This window comes from Cygnus atratus, chromosome 3 (genome assembly GCF_013377495.2).
Source record: "Cygnus atratus isolate AKBS03 ecotype Queensland, Australia chromosome 3, CAtr_DNAZoo_HiC_assembly, whole genome shotgun sequence".
In the NCBI taxonomy this organism is placed as follows: Eukaryota; Metazoa; Chordata; class Aves; order Anseriformes; family Anatidae; genus Cygnus; species Cygnus atratus.
The window spans coordinates 79,634,214-79,651,289 of record NC_066364.1 but is presented as its reverse complement, the minus strand read 5'-3'; the positions used below and the strand labels follow the sequence as shown (position 1 = coordinate 79,651,289).

General features: G+C 49.0%; 1 long non-coding RNA gene across 2 annotated transcripts in view; it reads left to right on the top strand.

Moving 5' to 3' along the window:
- Positions 1-16,829, top strand: part of LOC118253285 (uncharacterized) — a 35,505-nt gene extending 18,676 nt beyond the window's left edge. Inside the window, exons 2-4 of one of the 2 annotated variants that reach the window (XR_004780375.2) lie at positions 10,814-10,915; positions 14,331-14,479; positions 14,818-16,829. This is a non-coding gene — a long non-coding RNA (uncharacterized LOC118253285). The remainder of the gene's footprint in view (positions 1-10,813; positions 10,916-14,330; positions 14,480-14,817) is intronic. The other variant, XR_004780376.2, reaches the window with a different exon arrangement.
- Positions 16,830-17,076: the final 247 nt, after the last annotated feature.

The following is a 17,076-nucleotide window of genomic DNA, read 5'->3' as shown; positions in this document are numbered from 1 at the left end:
CGCTCCCTTTACGCTGCACCAGCGCGGTGGCTGTGCACCAGCAAGGGGCTGCTGGTACAACCAGTCCCTTTGGTGTTGGTTCGGTGAAACTGCTTCTCCAGAGTGGGAGGCATGGCTCCAGTGACCCAGGGCAAGTTTTCACAGGGCTATCCTAGCTGGCAAGTGGCGTAGACATGTTAGTAAGTGTGAAAATGGTGCATGGAGGGGTTTAAAGACTTGCCCAGAGTGATCCAGAGGGTTGCCAGCCTGGGTAGAGTGATAATGCGTGGACTCTCTGTCCCTAGAGACAGTGTGCATCTGAAAGGCATCCCATCTTCATTTGAAGCCTGAGATCTGGAGAAGGCAGCCTTTTTTGATAATTCATTGCTGTGGTTAATCACACTCACTTGTGAAAAAAAAAAAGGCACCTTATATCTAATTTAAATGTGTATGGTATGTATTAGCTTTCAGCCTTTTGTGCATGCTGTGTTCTCTGCTATATTTAAAAAAAAATCACTTCTTGAGATCCTGTGGGTTTTTGCTGTGAAGGTTTCTTCTGCAGTCACTTCTGAGCTTGTTTTTGAAGAACTGAAGAAGCAGAAATCTTTCTAAGGATTTTCTTTTAGCTTTTGTCAGGGAAAAAATGGAAGACCTGCAGACTAAGGTGAAGATTTCTCAGTACCGGTACTGTATGGAAAAACATCCTCCCTGAGAGCTGTGGAGTGCCACATCAGGGAGCCAGATGTCCAGTGTGAAATCAGCAGAAGAGATTTATGCAAGCTGAGAGCGTGCAGGTAGTGTTTGTAGGAGCAGAGCATGATAGCCTTATCGTCTTCTCTCATAGCTTTCTAAAATAGAGAAGTTTAATTTACATTAGTCTGGAGTTGATTCTGCTTTATAGTACGTTAAGTGAGATTAGATATGAGTCTACTCAGGCCAATCCATTACATACGATCACTTACAAAGGATATGTCTCTCCCCTTCTGTCCTAAGGGATCAGGAGGTTCCTCCTTTAAAAGGAGTGCAGGGCAGCACTACTTACTGTGGTGGTTAATGGGTGCCTGTTTTGGATGGTTGAGTTGGGGTGAAAGAGACCATATGGCCTGCACTTTAGGAGGAAGAAAAGAAAAACCCACAAGACACCTATTTGCCCTACATATCACGCCTGTTGGCGTTTGCTGTTATTTGCAGGAGTCTCTTCCACTTCTTGCACCTCCTAAATCCTTGTCATCCAGGTTGGAGAGCTGGAACTATCTTCCCTGGCACAAAGTCAACAACACGTTTTTTAGCACTAGCAGCCATTCATATTTTACATTAGTGTTCCTCTCTGTTCCTTTCAAGCAATAATCGTAAATATCAGCTTTCACTCCTAGAGCACCTTTCATCCCAGGGGCTCCTAAAGCACTTTCCAAGCTTAACAAGCTTACTGTATAGAGTGCTCCTTTAGAAAGGGTGAAAGTTGCTTCCCATTAAAGTCTGATTTGGGGAAGAAAACCCCCTAATTATAATGTCTTCAATACCCCGGGGAGCCTTTGCAGCTGTTATTTGTTGTGTATGTTCCCTTAACAAAAAAGATCACCTCTTCCTGCTCCATCCCCCTTTCTTCCCCAGCTGAATCCAGCAGCACTCAGTTACCTGAGGGCAGAGGAGGGTGAGGAATGAGAAATAATCATCCTCTTTGATCTGAGGAAGTTAATTTTTTTTTTGCTGGAATCCTGTTGATGCCCTCAGTAGCTTCTTCTGGCAACAAAGTTTCCACCTATTTTCTCTTCATGGGGGCAAATACCCAAGGGCAGGGTCGAATGTCCTCCTATGGTTTTAGCCAGAGAGGTCACCATCCATGGTTGGGCTATGCTAAGGAACATGCGAGAAACTGTAATCCTCTTCAGCACAGTCAGCCGGCCTAATTTAAGTCACATTCCTCTGCAGTCAAAGCAAAGCCAGTTGCTTTACATTAAAACGAGCAATGACCTTTCAAATGGTCTTTTATTTGGCTCTTCTGTGGGAGCAGTAGGCCCAGAAGAGACAACTGTTGCTGGTAACTTTTAAACTGAAGAATTTGTTTCCTAGTGAATCATATGATTAATTTTAGGGCGGCTAGCATCTGAGTAGTGTCAATTTGTTTTCATTGGTTTCAGGAGGACTCAGTGTTGCAGGAGCTGTCCATCTCACGATGCACGGAGCTTCCTTCCAGCTGGCCATGCAGGGAAGTGGTTTCTCCCCCGCTTGGCTGGCAGGGGCCCAGGTGAATTACAGAATATCCTGAGCTGAAAGGGACCCGCAAGGATCGTCAAGCCCAGCTTCTTGGTCACTACAGGACTATCTAAAATTAAACCATACATCTGAGAGAGTTTAAATGCTTTTTGAACTCTGACAGGCTTGGTGCTATGACCACAGCCCTGGGCAACCTACTCCCGTACCCAACCACCCTCTCAGTGAAGACCCTTTTCCTAGCATCCAGCCTGAACCTCCCCTGACACAGCTCCATGCTCAGGTCCTGTCGCTGTCCCCAGAGAGCAGAGCTCAGCGCCTGCCCCTCCGCTCCCCTCGTGAGGGAGCTGCAGGCCGCCATGAGGCCTCCCCTCAGCCTGCTCTGCTCGGGGCTGAGCAAACCAAGGGACCTCAGCTGCTCCTCAGGCATCTTCCCCTCTAGATCCTTTATCTTTGTAGACACTCTTTGGACACTCTTGTCCCTCAGCCTGTACGTATACCCAGGGTTGTCCTTTCCCAGGTGCAGAATCCAGCACTTGCTCTTGTTAAACTTCTTGTGGTTGGTGATTGCCCAGCCCTCTAATTTGTTAAGATCGCTCTGCAAGGCCTCTCTTCCTGCAAGGGAGTCAGCAGCTCCTCCTAATTTACTATTATCTGCAAACTTACTGAGTATGTATTCCAGTCCTGTGTCCAGATCTTTTATAAAAACATCAAAGAGAACTGGCTCCAAAATGGAGCCCTGGGGAACCCCACTAGTAACTGGCTGCCAGCCTGGTGTAACCCCATTTACTATAACCCTTTGAACCCAACCCATCAGACAATTGTTCACCTGTCGTATTTTGTATTTGTCTAGCTGTATGCTGGACATTTTGTCCAGAAGGATACTCTGAGAACCAATATTGAAAGCTTTGCTGAAATCCAAAAAGATCACATCTACTGGCTTCCCTTGGTCAGCTAGATGGGTAACCTTGTCATAAAAGGAAAATAAGTTTGTTAAACAGCACTGTCCCCTTGTGAACCTGTGTTGACTATGACCAATGACTGTTGTCTTTCAAGTGTTTTTCAGTAACTCCCAGAATAATCTCTGTAATTTTACCAGGCACTGAAGTGAGACTGACAGACCTGTAATTACCAGGGTCTTCTTTCTTACCCTTCTTGAAAATTGGGACAACATTTGCCAGCTTCCAGTTTACTGCAACTCATAAGGCACACAAGTCCCTGTTGCCTCTCCAAGGACACACCAAGAGCCTATGGTAGAAGGGGGAACATAAGCCCTCTCTGTTTCAGTGCTTCAATTGCACAAATGCAATTTATCAAGATGGTATTTAGATAGCCCTAGATAAAAGATACATCAAAGCATATTTTTGGCTGCTGCTTTCAGAAGTAGTAGTAAATCTCCTGGGGGAATGCAAACAGTCAGATATGATCCAAGTTATCGAAATGCTCCATCTCCTTACTGCCCCTCCTCCTCTCACCCTGGTCGGGTTCACAGGGAAGCCCTCTCTTGGGGCTGGTGCGTCATCTATTCCCATCAGTAGAGTTTAGTTCAGAAATGCATTTTCATTCTTTTCCAACAAAACAGCGCCTTTTTCAACACTAATTCTGAAGAACTGCAAATTGGCAAAGGATCCAAAAAGAATAATGAACCAACCGTTTGCTGTTTACTTTGGCCACGCTGTGTAAGTGCTGATATTAGCATTTCTGAAAGGATTCATTCATCACTGAATAAAGATTTGTACCTGTGAATAAAATCTTGCTTAGGAGGTCCTGTGTGCCTCCTTTCCTCTATCAACAAAGCTTACGGATGTCAAGAGGTGGTTTTGCATCAGAAGGTAGTGCATATCTATTATTTCCAGATAAGAAAAAGCTACTGAAAATATTCCATGCCTGTGGTATAATGAAAGCAGCAGCAGCAGTAAATTTAAAGAAAAAAAAAACTTACTTATTTTCTTGTGCCTTATTGGTTTGTTTATTTAATTTGATACCTGAAAGTGGTTTACCTCAAGCACAGTGATTAGTTCTCATGTCACAGAAAAGCAAGTAGACTTGCACTAGCAAGAACAATGACTGTTGAAAACATTTTGCCCTTTCCAGACCATGACCTCTTCCATGGATACCAGCAGAATAAAAATACTTTTATGTAGTACCCTTAAGTTTTCCTTCCCTCCTGCTTTTTGCCACTCTTGTTGCAATTTGCCATAATTCAGTTGCTTTTACACTAAGGTACATGATGCTGTTTTGCTTAAAAAAAGAATTTTGTACATACTTCACGGGCTTACCTGGGATGCCATGAGCATCAGAAATGGATGAGTCCGCAGCCCTGAATTTGGAACCAGCATTTGTCCCATCATCGTGCTGCACGTCATGGGTTTCTTGGCAATGGAGGAAGCATAACTGCAACATTTGTGTGGGATACAAAAAGATGGGTCTGAGTAAAATGTTCAGTCTCTTTGGCATGCTTGCATTTTGACTAGGACTCCGGGGGATTCTGTGGGATGAAGATCAACCTCTTTTCCAGGTACTGTGTTATGTCACAACCCCTAATGATACCATTTTTCTTTTAGCCTTTTGCCAACTTCACTTTTAGGCTAGAAGCATTTCAGTTATAGGGCTGCCTGGGCATTTCTGCATCTTTGGGCATGGCATGGCTTCAGTTTTGACAGGAGATTTCAACCATTGCCCCAGTCCAAAAGCACAATGGAAAAAAAACAAGAAATATGTCTGGGACCTAACCTGCTTGCAAGTGCCCCTTATGTGAAAGGTGATGATGCTTTGTGAGCAGTGTGTCTCAGCCATCATTTGTACAGCAGAGGAAGAAAAAAGTGTGAATGAAATGGGAGACCAAGGACCAGCTCACTTGCTTCCGTGGGAAGTCCTCTAGGAGGGGTGTAAATGGGAAGGTGACTTGTAGAAATTTCCATGCTGGAGCTCCTTCCCAACCCTGTACATTGCTTGGAGGAGGAGCTTGGGCTGATGCCGAAGGAGAACCATGAGGGCCGCCCCACTAGAAAGCTCTAAATGGGTGAGTGGCTGCATGAGGGGCCAGTGGTGTACACCAAGGATTTCGTTGTGAGCAGCCAGAGAAGAGGCACCTGCTCTGCAACAGGCAAATGCTTCCCTGCACAGAAGCAGGATGATTTCCCTTCAAGCCGGGGCGGCTTGCCAACAGCCTCGAATGTAATCCTCATGGTATTACTTCCACAGATGGGCACCACCGCCGAGGCAGGTAATCTTTAAATGTAGCTGCAAATTGCCTGTTCTAATGCTAACAAACCCTAATGGTGAGGAAGGGAAGACAGGTAGCAGCACCGATAGAGCATAATATAATGTGATAGCTGGTATAAATGTGACTCATTCTAGCCAGAGGCTTTAGTATAGGAAGTTGGATAAAAGATACATAAACAAATGGGATTTTTTTTTCTTCCCAGCGAAGGTCACCGCCAGGAATAGCATGGGAAATAATGGAGGAAGAAACGTTCCCTTTCGAATTAGAAGTATTGTCTTGCTCCGCAGTTTTGTTCCCTGACTTGGGCTCCCCTAACAAACACCGGCAAACACGCGGGGCCTTTCTCCCTGGCGCTGCTGACAGACATCCCGTCGGCTGCCAGCCGGGACCTGATCATGGCTGTCTGTGCTGCTGGCAAGCCAGGCAATCAAGGTGCTGCTGCTCCCTGGGCAGTGCTTTGTGTTCTTCCAGGTGGTGGTGGCAAGGAGGAGCTCTGGTGGGACAGCCTGACATCTCCTGCACAGGACACTGTTCCTTCTGCCAGGAAGGGCTGGGCACTTTTCCATTCTTGGCTCCATTTGGCTGCTCAGTCTCTGTACATCCCGGGCTATCTGTGCACAAACCAGCTGCCTTGCCCACTGCTCAGCCTCTGAATGCTCATCAGGACCTGCAGGAGCCTGAGGGCATTTTGCATGGTGTTAGCTGCGGGCGTTTTGCAGGGACTTCTCTGGGAGCCTGGGGATGAGAGCTCCGGTCCTCCTTCCCCCAGCAAGCTCCTGACTTTGCAGTGGGTTTCCAGAGAGGGGGCACTGCAGAGGCCCCCACGTACCTCGGAGCTCCCATACAGCACAGGAAAAACCTATTACAGGAAAGCTGCTAATAGCAGAGGTAAGCTCTTACCCACATTTTCCACTTGTGTTATGGACTCTGGAGAATCAACTTGTTTCGGCCAGATTCCCAAAATGCTCTTTGGTGTTTATCCAAAACAAGACTGCATTGAGTTTTCCTACCCCTAAACTGACTAATGTTATGAAAGGAATGACCTCAGTTGCACAGATGCTCCTTCACCTAGTCCTGTGAACAGAGAAGGGCTAGGACACAACCCCAGGCCAACTCCCCTCTTCTCCCCCAAAAGGAGCCGTTTGAGGACGTTGGATCTCAGTCCAGATCTGACTTTCACAGCTGACCCCAGAGAGTAAAATCCCGATGCAGAAAGGTTAGGGCAGTTCAGATGTGTGGCTGTACATAAATGCTGAGATTCTGGCTGGTGGTCTTCATAACACCATTCAGTCTGGAGTATTTGGGAAACAAAGATCAATCCCATACGGGTGATCTGTCACTGGCATGTTTTAATGTTGACTTGAGGCTTGGCTCTTTCATTCTGCTTGCTTTCTCACTTTCCAAGGCATGTGTGTTGCTCTTCTAGCCATCTCCTTATGGTCACGAGATGTGGGGTCACACATTGTCTTACCTGAGGTTTTCACAGCTGTTGCTCCTCGAAATGGCTGCAAGGGATGCTGAGTTGGGTGGGATGACCTGTTGTTGTTGGATTTATTTCCTGATAGTATCTCTGTCCAGAAAGACCTTAAGGCAGGTATCGTTCAGATTCTTCTAGATCACCATAGTCTTGTCAAACTCAAATGTTAGGACTCCTTGTGAATATGGGGTTTGTGAGCTGTTTAACCACAGCTTTTATTCCCTTTTTGGTGAAAAACAAAATTATTTAATTCAAGCTTCTTCTTCTTCCTTCTCTTTTTTTTTTCTTTTTTCTTTTTTTTCACTCCATTTTAACATGGACAGACTGTGTCTATGTTAGCAGTTGGTGTGGTGCAGTGGGAGCAGATCTCTAGAGGCAGATGTCTGGTGCTGAGGACTTGCTGTGTCCGGGGATTTACATCAGGTACCTCTGTCCTGGTTCCCAAGGACTGGATGTTCATTAGCGGCTGGAGCGCAGGAGGTGCACTCTTGGAGCCCACCTTCTGCTTTCGTTTCATTCAAGAGGAATCCAGCTAAAAAAAAAAACACACTCCCCGATGGCAATCGAAACATGGCAAGTGCACACAGCTGGGAGACTTGCTTCATGAGCTCACTCCTGATGCAAACAAAACCAGGCACATAGCAAGACCTGTCAAGAGCCGAGGTCAAGAGACCAAGCCCAGAGACATCGCTTTGCCCTGAGCTCCCCCATGGTTCACAGATCAGTTACTGGGATAGCGAGGCAGCTGTTTGGCTTGGCTGAACAGCTCTCTTACCCTGTCTTGGACATAACTGCTGATCTATTCTTCAACCCTCTTGCACTTCCTCAGCCTTCCCCTTTTCTGTACCCTTACTAAGCACATACATATATGTATTAAGTGTATGTGTGTGTGCGTAGGCAGTTGTGTCTGCTGCAGGGATTTCCTCCCAAACAATACCTGTTGTGCTAGCCGCAGCGGTTCTCTTGGTTCCCATGCTCGGAGCAGTTTGAGTTTCCTGCTGGCTCAGCAGCGAGACGTTCAGTGCTTTTTATACTTATTCTTTTTCGGGAGCCAAACGGAGGAGTGCAGTTTGCCTATGAATAGCGAGCTGACTGGGCAGGCGGCAGGAAGCTCGCATACTAAACCGTGTGAACTTGGCGGGGGGGAGGAAGGGGCGCCGGGGCCGCTGGCTGGGCTTGGCGAGGCGTTTGCTGCAGCCCTGCCTTGCACGCTGCTCATCGGCACGCGGTGTGCTGGTCCTGCTCCACGGGGATGGAAAGCGTGGAGAGGGGAAAGGAGGGGGAGGTAGAATGGCAGAAGACACGTGGGGAGGGGTTGGAGAGCAGAAACGAGTGAGGAGGATGGATTGTTTATTTATTTATTTATTTTGCATGAAACCATGCACATGGGCTCCCTGCATGGAGCATGGCCACCGCACCTCGTGCTGCAGTGCCGGGCTCGTGGGCTGCGCACCCGGTCCTGCTGCCCTGCACGAGGCAGTGGCAGCTTTTCTGGACTTCCCAGGCAAAATCAAAAGCACAGAAAGAAAAACACCCCCGTGCCTTCCTCCCTGCACTGCCCCCTCTGCTCCTTTCTGTCGGCTGTCAGCAAAAATCAGCAACCGAGCGTGTTCCCGTTCTCATGGCGTCGTGGCACGGCTGTGGAAGAGGGGCGCGATGAGCGGCAGTGTGACATGCCATCGCTTGGGGTCGGCGGTGGGCGAAGCTGTCTGTGGAGCCGGTAGAGGGGAAATTTGGCAGGTGCCACATGGGGGGAGCTGGGGCACCCCGAAGGGACTGTGGGGCAGGCAAGAGGACCTGTTTTGGCAGGAGGGACCTTGTGGGGGGTGCACGGCTGAGCCCAGGCTGCCTCTTGGCCCCAGCAGGGCTCTGCCCCCTCGCTGCTCTGCCAGGGCCACCGCCGCGCTCACCCAGGCCTTCTCGTCAACTGCAAAGGCAGTCCCAAATCCGGGGGGTTACCAGCAAGTCACCCATTGTCTGTTCATCTCCGCTCCTGGCTCAGCACAATTTCAGATTAAATTGCATGTGATCGACAACTTTGGTGCCTCTCTCTGTTTTTGAGGCTGCCCAGTGTTTCTTGTTGTAAGACCAAATGTTTACCTGCCTACAAGGCCTGCAGACCTCAGCAGCTCACCGCTCCGCTGACATGTTCTGTGCTGGGTATCGGTCTCGGTCTGAATGCGTTTGGGAAGCTTCAGCAAAAGTGTTTTTGCTTGCTTACAAGAAAGAGATGAGAGAAACATTTTTTTTTCTTCATATTCAAACATGTTCTTAAAACGATCAGTTGAGAAGCCCTAGCACTTTCTGCCTTTGGAGCAGAGACTTGAAATTTGGCAGGTATCAGGAATGTGCCTTTGGTTGTTCTTCACGGGGGAAAAAAAAACTTGAGCTAAGAAACCTTAGGAAAAAACCCAACAGCCTCAGATCTCAGGCACTCAACAGAAACTTCTTAGAGGTAGGAGCTGGATTCTCTGAAGGCACTTTTGTTCAGTGGAGACTTGTTCAAGTCTGGCGGCTAAATCGCTGACTCGCACGCAGTAGGCGTGCTGCAGCCCCGCGCCGCGGGTGAGGAGCGGCTGCTCTTTGAGATGAAAGGTTTCTGTGGGACAGGGACGCTGCCCTGCTGGGGACCAGAGCCTGGAGATGCTCTCGGGTGCTGCCTGTGCAATGCAGGGGAAGGCTGGTTGAGTACGGGGAGGGCCGAGGTGCAGCGCGAGGGCTGGGGACCCCCAGCCAGGGCAGGGGACAGACATCAGGTGTGGAGCTGGACGTGGGAGCTGGGCTGAGGCAGAAGGCAGGCTGGAGGGGCGAGGAGGAGCAGGAGGAGGCAGGTCTGGGGGTATCTCGCCCCACCAGGCTGTACCTCCTGCAGAGCATCGGATGCGGCAGACCCAGGGATTTCTGCTGCGTGGCAGCTCTCTGTTGTCAGCAAAAGCACGGGGAGCCCACTGGCAAGGGCTGCGACCATCCTGCCTGCTCCCTCAGCGCAGGCTGATGGTCTGCTAGCACTCCCCGTTACTCTGCTCCGGAGGCAGGACCCCAGCAGCACTTGGTGATGCCGACTGCATCGCTCTCTGCCCCGCATCCCTGGGCTGGAGCACGACCAGAGCAGCCCTCGGATAAATCACCTGCCAAGCTCGAGCAAGCCCCCGTCAGGCACGTGCAGAGTGAAGGTGTGTGCAGCGAGTACCTTGGGCACAGGTGGGGAAACTTCTGATGATCGCAAAGGCAGATCCCCTTTCCCTGGCTAATAAGTACCAGTGCCGGTCTCTGAAGACTTAATCTCTCTGTTTGAACAGAGCAAGCTAACATATATCTTGCTAATCTCATTCTGGGAGACAGTTGAATTATTTTAACTAAAAATTACCAAAAGAGCCCGCCTGAGGCAGACTTCCAGCACGGAATATTTCAGCTCGAGCAACTGAGCTTTGGCAAAGCTGTAAGTAACGGAAAGCAGTCATTAATAGGATGTGTTAACCAATTTTAACTGCAGGCAGTGCTCACGGGGCAAAATAACAAACTTTGGCGCTGTGGATGGCTCCAGAAGGAAAGATGTACTTGTCCTCATGACGTCCCACCACTACCCCTTTGGGTAGCTGTGTGGTACGGGCAAATGACGGTAAAGCATGAAGAGAAACACGTGGGATTTGTCTTTCCCTCACATTCATGGGAAAAGGAAAGGGAAAAACTTGAAATGTGTGTCCTAAGCTATTGGTGGGAGCTTGGCCGTGTCTAGCTGCATGCACGCGTGTTACACGTAGCACAAATAACAAACCCAGCTGTGCCTTGTGCACTTCCAGCGTAACATCCACAATCCTGCCAGTGTCAAAACTGGCCAGCGGGGAGGCAGCTGGGGCTGGAGGCATACCGTGTGGAGGCCTCAGGCTTAACGTGCTGATCAGCGCCGTCCTCTTCCATAGAGACCCGGCATGGAGCATCCGAGGGGCTTCTTCCAGAAGACCAGCCCCTGAGCGGTGGTCGATCTCGAAGGAGGACCTCTCGCCACCCACTGCTGACCCCTGGTAAGCCCATCTCATGGACAGAGCCCGCCTCATGGACAGAGCCCACCTCTGCTCATGAGGGCACCCAGATATACGCAATGCAGCAGGGGAGCAGGACCAGACCCCTGTCTGTGGAAGGAGGAGGTGCAGGGGGTGGCGGTGCTGGTGCAGCACCGTGTGTGGCTCTGCTCCGAGCCCTCGTCACTGTCACCACGAGCGGCCCAGGGGATGCAGCCCCCTCACCCCACAGCCTCTGCACCCAGCAGGGGCTGGGTTTGGGGTTCAGAGGGTGATGGGGCTGGCAGCACTCGCTGCCCCTCCGCGTTTTTCTGCAGGAAGAAGTGTTTTCCTTTCTCTCTACGCTTCATGTGGAGCTGTGCAAACAGCACTCGCCCCTGAATGTTGATACCTTCAAATGATTGTATCAGCCTCTTAGGGATTTATTCACCCAAACTGCAATATTTAGTTATTTAATCTTTCCTTTAGTGATTCAGTTGTTGTTCTGTACTGAACACCACCCAGTTTGCCAATATCTCTTTGGCATGCGAGTGCCTGCAGAGAGAGGAACCATCTTCCCTCTGCTCTTTTGTATGATGCTCTTCACCTCTCTGCAAGTCAAAATCAGGCCATCTTATTTTATAAACCAGCATCTAATTCGCTGCCTACTCTTATCCCTGTGCTAGGCCCTTTTCAGCAGCTGCTGCAGGTTATTTGTCCAAATGTGTTTCCTTGCATTGCCCACATTCCAGGCAGGAGCTTTTAGATGCTGTTTTCCTTCCCAATCCCCTATCTCAGAAAGATTGTTTATGAGACTGAAATCATAACAAGAAACCAAAGCTCAGGCACTCTTCCCTTCCTCGTTACTAAATCCAAAATGATCCTTTCGGAAAAAGAAGTGCTTTGCAGGTTGTTATTTCTGCAGCCTGGGAAAGGATTTCTTCTCATTTACAGCCCCTCTGGGTACTCACGGTGCTGTGCACTCAACAGGCTGATGGGTGCTGTGGCTGTGAGCAAAGGACGGGGCTTGGAAATGGAGAGCAAGGTTCTGCCCAGCCCTCTGCTGTTCTGGGCACTGATGTGCTCTGCCTCAGCTCAGGCAGGGGTTTTAAGAGCTGAGTGTTTGGATGGGTGAAAGCTTTGGAATGATATATGCACTTTGTGTGTGCAGGTGATGCTTCATCTTTATATTCCATGTGCATTAGGACATGAAAGAAGCCAATTTCAAGGTAGTCTGCAAGAGACACACAAGCCCAGGCTGCAAAACACATGCTGCTTGAAGAGCATTCACTAAGATGTCCATGCAGATTTTGTTTTCCTTAAGAAACCTTTTGAGCTATTTCTTTCCTGCAGGCAACAGAGGTGAAAATCCACTGGGTTTTGGACCTAACCTCCCAGCCAGGAGAAGGCAGAGGCAAAGGGGGTTCTGCAGGCAGTTCCCAGTACCATTGCCTTAAGCAGGGAAGTGGAAGCTGCTCCAAAGCTGTGGGAGCCAACCTGGTTTGCCTGTGGCTGCCATGTTAATTTTTCTCCTTTTGAGGTCTGAATCCTTTAAATCTTTGTTTTATAGGGGTGAATAAAAACTGACTACAGCCTATGGAGAGACCTGGAAGCCATTTGGTGCAGAAGGATCACAGAAATCTGAGAATGAATGCAAGCTTTTAAACTGAAAATAATGTATACATTTAAAGAGCAGAACATGCACATATATTCACAATGGCTGCTATCAAGACCTCTGGCAGTTTCTCTGAGTATTAAAGTCCTGGTCCTGGAGATTTCTGCTGCCCCTCAGGCTTCTGTCCCTTTCTGTGTTGTTACTTGCAGTGTTTAAGCCCCATTAAGTTTAAGTGCATACATTTTCTTTGGCTATTCAGCCCTAGCCACTTTGGGAAGAAATTGGCCAGAATCCCTGAACCTAAAATAATCAAATGTCTGTTTTTCCATTGAAAAGGATCCCATTTATCTGGCAAGCAGTGCAAAATGGAATAGGTAACTCAGTGTAAACATTCTCCGAGAAACCTGTTGTTGCAAAACGAGGCAAGTGGCTTGCACATAAGCAGATAAGGTACCTTTACCAATGCCCAGGTTGTTGCACTGCGTGTCAGTGTATGTGGTTTCATAATATGTGTGACTTTTATTATCAGCCTCTTGGTTTCTACCACTCTCTTTAGAAATACAGCAGCCATGAGCTGTAGCCCAAGGAGCACAGCCTTTCAGACACTCCTTTTGCGAGTATCTGTCATGCTCCCAGAGAGGATGTCTTTGTTTCAGGATTGTTCTGGGCATGAGAATTAAAAATCAAAACGGAGATGGTGGCCAGCATGAAGAACCAGCCAGAGTTATTTTAATGAATTTCTTTCCATACCTGCCAATCCGCCCTCCCCTGCAGGAAAAACAACTCTCGAATGAATAAAGCATATGGCATGGAAGATAGAGTGCCGATGCCAAGTTTGTCTTTGCCTTAGCAGAACTGGCTGTAAGATGCTGAATCTGCAGATCTTCCCCTGGAACATGCTCTTGGAGAGAAAAGGGGAGGCACTTTCCCACTGTCGCTTTAGCCCGGCTCCTGCGGTCTCACTGTTCAAGTCCTCACGGTGCAGGACAGCGTGGGGCAGACGCAGCACTGCCTTCCAGTTGGTGGATATCAGCAGGCAGCAGCAGCAAAGAAAGCCCATCAGTGAAGTGGGCTAAGTATTTGAGAGGGACCTGAAAACCACCTGTGTGCAGGTCACTGACTGCCCGTGGCTGCTGTGCCGGCAGACAGGCGTGCCTGCTGCTGTGGGGTTTGACACCCTGCTCCGGGACATGGTTCCTTATCCCGTTGGGTCCATGTCTCTGGGAATATTGGAGGACCACTGTACTGCAGCTGCCAAGAAGTGAGGTGTTCAGCGTAAGTCCCTCCATCAGCACTTGTCCTCCAGTCAGCCACCTCCACAGGTTGCTTCCCGATCCTAAAGTAGGTGTGGTGGGCTGTGAGAGATGCCCTTCTCCCTCCACGATAAAACCCTGGATGCTGGCTCAGTCTGCGGCCAGCCCTCACAGGTCAGTCTATCCGTGCACAGCATGGCCAGCTCAGCCCTCCCGGGTGAGGCTCCTGGGGGACACATCGGTGGTGGGTCCTGAGGTGGTGCAGCTACGTGGGACCTTGCCACCACCTGCTCAGCTCTGCTCTGAAGGATGTAAGATGTCGGAGGGACCTTAGTTTTGGTGCCCCACAGAGGAATGCCTCGCCAGGGTTAGGTGACAGCTGAAGAGGAGGTTTGAGTGTCTAAATTTAGAAGTTAGGCAGCCAAGGCCTTTATTGGGCCTATGTCTGCTGGGACTGAAGCTGAGCAGATTTATATAGAAGGAACGGATTCCTAGCTAAGTTACTTTAATCTTCCAGACAGCTATGGAAATGTTTGTGTTGTGTACTCTACGAGGCATGTTTCTTCTACAGACATGGGAGAGGAGGCCACCACGCTGCTTGGACGCTTGCCATGGGGGGACACCATGGGTTAGGAAAGGGGTTCTGCCCCCACAGGACCTTCTGAAGCACTTTGGCCTGGCGATGAAGTCCCCGTGTGTGAGGAAAGCCTCTTGCTGTGGGTAAGTGAGGTCTCTGTTTCCAGAAGTTAGAAGATACCCGTCAGGGTGACGAAATTAATGGCCTGGGGAGTCCCTTTGTTTAAATGAACACTGGGAGAGACAGGGGGAGGCGGCTTGGCGTTTCACATGGTTAATGTTCCCAGTCCTCTTCTTCATCCTCTCATGGCAACCTGTGTACTTTGCAATGCAAAGGCAAATGAATCTCTGCTCTGCAGAAATGTAAATGTTTTGATAAAACCATTCTTAACAAGTTTGATTCGTTTAATCAGCTTGATTAACTGCAGAGCTTTATGGTCTTTAATCAGGAAGGATTTACTATAAATTACCATTTCTTGCAGTTTTGTGAAGAACACGGTGGTGGACGACAGCCTTCCCAGTGTGGAAGGCACTTTCCGACTCCAGCACCCAGCCCTGCCCCTGCAGCTCCACGTATTTCAGGTCCCTACGGACCTGTGGGGCAGGTGCTGGGCTAGGGGTGAAATGGAAATGCAGCTGCAAGCTCCTCAAGAGACCCTCTTTCTTGCATCTGCATCTCCTCGGTGATTAATCTCATCTTCCATTAAAGGTGCAGCATGCCTCTTTCAGCCAGGCCCACGAGAAAGGAAGCACAATCGTACACAACAGCCCTCTCCTCATCATGTTTCACGAACAACCTTGACCTGCACTGGATTTTCAAGGGCTGGCTACACAAAATTCCCAGGTTTACCAGTAGAAAGAGAAGAAAAAAAAAAAAAGTTGATCAGATCTCAGTTGGGTACACGTCACAACTGGTTTTTCCTCTCTCCTGTTCAGCATGGCAGACTGACAGGCTGCAAAATAGGTCCAGCTGGAAAGAAGATAATTTTGTTCTGCTTTGCCCAGCCTCATTTTTCAGCGCTGAATGTCCAGTTGTGTACCTGTATGAAACCTCTGAGGCCCTGGAGGCTCCACACAGCGATGATTTATTCATTTTTAATAGGCAAACTTTTGTCCATATTACATTTCTCCGTGCCTTTTAGTCACTATCCCAGACTAAAGCAACCAAGGGGAGATTTAAAACAACCGAACTCTCCCCTCACACTTAGATTCTGCCCAAAGCACCGGAGCAGCTGGAGCGTTTACAAAGTCTCCGCACCAGCAGGTTTGCTCTTCGCTCCGCGAGCGCTCTTCCCTCGTTGCACTGCCATGCAGCAGGGCTGCTCCGCAGCAGGTCTCAGGGGGGCTGTGATCAAAACGCACAGGCTGAGCAGTGTGGTTTTGCAGCTCTCTTCAGACAGCCTTGTGCTTTTTACTCCCACCCAACTCTAAAGTGGAATTGCCTATGAGGAAATTGTGTATTTCATAAGAAAGGAATGTTTTTCATCCTTTCCCCACAATTCTGTGGCCAAGCCTCACTTATAGTCAGTTAGACTTTGCACCCCCATGACCTGAATGCTCATTTCTAAAGGATTCCTGTTGTCCAGTTTCCCTTGGATCCTGTGCTCGGCTAGCTGGCTGACTTCCTGCACCTTGGCTTCTTGGAGAGCACGTGAGGTAGCTCTGCAGGCCCTCCGGTGTAGAAGCAGAGGATGCGCAAATACCCTTTGTTCAGTGTCCTGTTACCACAGGCAGCTCCCCATGGGCAGGATCCTGGGGCAGACCAGGTCAGGGCAGGGTGAGCTTGGAACAGGCTTAGGAGATCCCTCACTCGTGCTATGGGCTCTGTGGCGGTGCAGGAAAACAAGCGGGACACGTGCCTGGCTGCGTGGGCACCCACGCCTCTGCGGCCCAGAGTCCTTCCACACGCACCACTTCACAGGCCAGGGTGGTGCATGAGGAGAAACCCTGCTCCTCTTTCACCTTCGACATTTCCACATGGTACGAAAAACTCTTGGCCTTTCGCCAGAAGTTAGGATTTGATGACTTTTTTCTATTTTTCCTTTTTTCTTTTTTTTTTTTCCCCCACACAGACTAAACATTCACATGTCTTATCCTGTCCGAGCAGTTGTTTCAATAGCTGTCCTGCCAACGGAGACACTTGGGTTTAAGTGGCTGATCCTCTGCAACCATGACTATTTTTAATGAAAGATTATGTCTCCGTAAGGCCAAAATGTTTGTTATCCAGCTTTGGCTTCTGAAAGAAACCCTGCAAATGTTTCTGAATCAGATGTGTGTGAAATGCTGTGCAATTTCTCTAATACCGAGGTGGAAAATCTGTCCTTTCCCTATTAATAGACTAAAAATCAAAACAGAGGTGGGGGGTTAAAGCCAAATGGTTTCATACACTATGAATTCATCAGAGTTTCACATTCCCAGCAAGGGGAATATTTGAAAGCAGAAGAAATGAATAGGAATAAATAAAAAAAATGAAACCAAATAAATACATCTGTTTAAAAACTAGGATTGGCTTTTCTTTTCATCTCCTCATGGGAGTTGCTTGCATTTCAGAGCTGTGCACTCGGACCCCCCGGAGGGCTCTGGCAGGAGCAGGCAGGGCCACCAGAGAGCCAAGTGGCCCTTCACGGAAGCAGAGGCTCAGAATTGTCCTTCAAAACAGTTTTAGCTTATGCTGCAGGCACTGCTGCATGTGCTTGGGGTTGGGGAGGCCACAGCTCACTGTGCAGTCAGAGGAAATGGCA